Raw genomic sequence first — 4789 nt, 5'->3', positions numbered from 1 at the left:
ACAAAATGCACTGCAGCCACTCACCTAAGTTATTCTGAAAATGTCTCCCAAACATGTGACATCTGTCATCAAGAAGGACAAGGGACACCTCGTGCATCAGAACATCACAACTTTCAGATACATCTGCAAGTCACAAAGACCATGACCTGGAGATGACATCATCATCACTGGGGTCTAAATCCTGGAGCTTCACCAGATGGACTACAACAGTTCAAGAAGGTAATGAAAGGTAATTAGGTGTGGACACTAAATGATGGCCTTGCCAGAGAATACATGAGATATCCAAAGCTTTTGGTATCCCAGATCGCCATGGCAATCTATAGTTCTAACAGCTTAGAATTAAAAAACCTCCACCCCAGGTGCATGTGTGGTCTTTATCTTGTGCATATATGTGTAATGAGCAATGACAAGATCCCCGAGTACAAGCTGGGGTCATTTACAATAAAGGGCACCTATGACCCACAGTATGGGATAGCAGCACATTTGGAAAGTGGTGAAATCATTGGACAAAGTCAGCATGGATTTACGAAAGGTAAATCATGTCTGACGAATCTTATAGAATTTTACGAGGATGTAACTAGTAGCGTGGATAGGGGAGAACCAGTGGAAGTGGTGTATCTGGACTTCCAGAAGGCTTTCGACAAGGTCCCACATAAGAGATTAGTATACAAACTTAAAGTACACGGCATTGGGGGTTCAGGATTGATGTGGATAGAGAACTGGCTGGCAAACAGGAAGCAAAGAGTAGGAATAAACGGGTCCTTTTCACAATGGCAGGCAGTGACTAGTGGGGTACCACAAGGCTCAGTGCTGGGACCCCAGCTATTTACAATATATATTAATGATCTGGATGAGGGAATTGAAGGCAATATCTCCAAGTTTGCGGATGACACTAAGCTGGGGGGCAGTTTAGTTAGCTGTGAGGAGGATGCTAGGAGACTGCAAGGTGACTTGGATAGGCTGGGTGAGTGGGCAAATGTTTGGCAGATGCAGTATAATGTGGATAAATGTGAGGTTATCCATTTTGGTGGCAAAAAAACAGGAAAGCAGACTATTATCTAAATGGTGGCTGACTAGGAAAAGGGGAGATGCAGCGAGACCTGGGTGTCATGGTACACCAGTCATTGAAAGTAGGCATGCAGGTGCAGCAGGCAGTGAAGAAAGCGAATGGTATGTTAGCTTTCATAGCAAAAGGATTTGAATATAGGAGCAGGGAGGTTCTACTGCAGTTGAACAGGGTCTTGGTGAGACCACACCTGGAGTATTGCGTACAGTTTTGGTCTCCAAATCTGAGGAAGGACATTATTGCCATAGAGGGAGTGCAGAGAAGGTTCACCAGACTGATTCCTGGGATGTCAGGACTGTCTTATGAAGAAAGACTGGATAGACTTGGTTTATACTCTCTAGAATTTAGGAGATTGAGAGGGGATATAATAGAAACTTACAAAATTATTAAGGGGTTGGACAGGCTAGATGCAGGAAGATTGCTCCCGATGTTGGGGAAGTCCAGGACAAGGGGTCACAGCTTAAGGATAAGGGGGAAATCCTTTAAAACCGAGATGAGAAGAACTTTTTTCACACAGAGAGTGGTGAATCTCTGGAACTCTCTGCCATAGAGGGTAGTCGAGGCCAGTTCATTGGCTATATTTAAGAGGGAGTTAGATGTGGCCCTTGTGGCTAAGGGGATCAGAGGGTATGGAGAGAAGGCAGGTACGGGATACTGAGTTGGATGATCAGCCATGATCATATTGAATGGCGGTGCAGGCTCGAAGGGCCGAATGGCCTACTCCTGCACCTAATTTCTATGTTTCTATTCTGTCAGCCATGTGGCTATATATCAGCCCCGAAATATCCAGCTTTTTAACAGCACGTCATTGTGTTTTTCCTGAATTATTTTTATTATTGGATAACCAATGTATTTGTTTTTTTTGTGAACATTGGTATTGGAAACACATATTTACAAAGAAAGTTCAAATGCAACTGATACAATTAATGAATAACTTTATTCTTGTTACTTAACGTGACCCCCTTCATATGTATACAAATGGAATCAGATGTATTTTGTTAAAATGCTCTTAATAACCTGTTTTCAATAAATCATCAAAAGTATACAGTTCCATTTGTAGTAATTTCAGACCTGCCCTTTACAAATCAATGATAACAGCAGCAATAGAAGTTCTATCATATTCAAAATCCTACATGACTACACATTTTGCACCTGTTTTTGAAAGATAATTAGGTATTGCGCAATTAGGTATGTTTATAGATAATTAGGTATGTTTGAAGCAAATGGTGTGCAGGATGTTAATTGGATTTTAGACTGTAGCTGGAAGAGGTATCTATCAGGTAAGAGGCATCAGCTCTCAGGATGGGGAATGGAGAGGCCTCACTACTAGTTATGAAGTAGAAAGCCAAAAGCAGAAGTAGCTAAGAACATTACATAAATGGAACCTGACCGTGATGAGATCGCAAGTTGCTCTCCATTAAGTTTTCAAAAGAATCCTGATGAGTAATGTTTTGGCATTTTCACAAGCTTCTACAATTACAAGACTTCTGCAATTATTAGTCTCAGGCCAAGCGCAAATGAGAAAAATACCACAAAAAGTATCACTTTTGTATTGCAAACCAATGGATGCCACTCCTTAATCTGTGAGGTAATGCATTGATAAAGGTTTTGCAAATTGAGATCCACAAGCAAAATGGAAGGCTTCATGTAATTTGCAAAACCTTTATCAATGCAGTGGTCTGGAAAGGAAAGGTTTAAAGGGATATGGGCCAAACAAAGACACATGGGGCGAGCTCAGCTATAAAACATGGTCAGGCTGATTTTGTGCACTCATCTGCAAATCAAACTCACTCACCAGTATACACCTGTCACTTGCAATGCTTTGTCCTACTCAAAGGACAAAGGACATTTATTGTCACATACAGCAATTGGTGCAGTGAAATTTGAGTTATCATGCAGCACACAAATAAGATAAACACAACACTATCGAATTTAACATAAAATATTAAACATCCCCCACAATGGAATCAACGTTTCTCACTGTGAGGGAAGGCAATAAAAGGTGAGGCAGCATCTATGGAGCGTAGGAATAGGTGAAGTTTTGGGTGTCGACCAGAAATGTCACCTATTCCTTCGCTCCATAGATCTCCAGGACCTGACAATGTTTCCCCCTCTACTCTTAAGCTCTGTGCCAAACAGCTGACAATGGTCTATACAGTTTTTTAACCAGTCCCTGCAAATATGTACTGTCCCTGCCTGGTTCAAAGTCTCCACTATTGTCCCTTTGTCCAAAATGGCATGGATTACTTGTCTTAATGGCTACAGGCCTGACGCACTGACCTCTGTAGTCATGAAGTCACTCGAAAGGCTTGTGCTGGCCAAGCTGAAAAATATCACAAACCCCCTGCTGGACCCTCTGCAGTTTGCATATCGGGCCAATAGATCTGTAGATGATGCAGTTAACCTGGGCCTGCACTTCATCCTATAGCACCTAGACCGCCAGGGGACCTATGCGAGGATCCTGTTTGTTGATTTTAGCTCTGCATTTAACACCATTGTGCCAGAGCTACTTCACTCCAAACTTTCCGAGTTGACTGTGCCTGAACCCCTCTGTCGGTGGATCACCAGCTTCCTGACAGACAGGAAGCAGCATGTGAGGCTGGGAAAGCACATCTTGAACCCACAAACGCTCAGCATAGGAGCACCGCAAGGCTGCGTACTCTCTCCTCTCCTCTACTCTCTCTACACCAACGACTGCACCTCCACAGACGCCTCTGTCAAGCTTCTCAAGTTTGCGGATGACACAACCCTGATTGGACTGATCCAGGATGGGGATGAATCTGCCCATTGTGCTTCCTCAGCTGCCGCAGGAGGAATCTGCCTACAGACAGGAAGTGTCACAGCTGGCATCCTGGTGCCATCGCAACAACCAAGAGCTCAATGCTCTTAAGACAGTGGAATTGATTGTAGACTTTAGGAGAGCTCCCCCTCCCCTCACCCCACTCACCATCAACAACACCACAGTCACATCTGTGGAGTTCCTGGGAACTATCATTTCCAAGGACCGTAAGTGGGGGACTACTGTTGTGACAAACTCCACACAGCAGTTGATGTAGGAGAGCACAGTGGATGTGTACTCCTCCAAGTCTACCTCTGTACCACAGATAGCCTGTTGTGCAAACAGGTCCCAGTCGGTGCGATCTTCCTGGAGTTGTAGGGTGGCGTCCTCGGGCCATATTTTGACCGTCTTTATTGCAGGTTTGGTCTTGCGGATGAGGGGTTTGTATGCAGGCAGTAGAAATAATGAGAGGTGACCGGATTGTCCCAGGGGTGGGCAGGGGAGAGCTCTGTATGCGTCCTTGATGTTGGTGTACACTTTATCCAGCGGGTTTGAGCCCGTGGTAGGGCACTGCACATGCTGGTTGAATTTGCGGAGCGCAGCTCGTAGGTCGACCTGGTTAAAGTCCCCTGCAACAACGAAGGCACCGTCGGGGTGCGCATTCTGCTGCTTACTGATGGCCGAGTGCAGCTGTGCTAGCGCTAGGTTAGCATTAACCTGTGGTGGGATGTATATGGCCATGATGATAGCCACAGTAAACTCCCGAGGCAGGTAAAACGGCCTACATTTAAGCAGTAGGTATTCCAGATCTGGTGAACAGTAGCTCTCTACTGCAGTGTGGTTGGTGCACCAGTCATTGTTGATGTAGATGCAGAGCTCCCCGCCCTTGCTCTTACCTGAGTCCTTTGTTCTATCAGCACGATGCAGTGACCGGTTCGTTAGCT

Source organism: Leucoraja erinacea, chromosome 8 (assembly GCF_028641065.1).
Source record: "Leucoraja erinacea ecotype New England chromosome 8, Leri_hhj_1, whole genome shotgun sequence".
NCBI lineage: Eukaryota > Metazoa > Chordata > Chondrichthyes > Rajiformes > Rajidae > Leucoraja > Leucoraja erinaceus.
Note: the sequence above shows the minus strand (reverse complement) of the source record.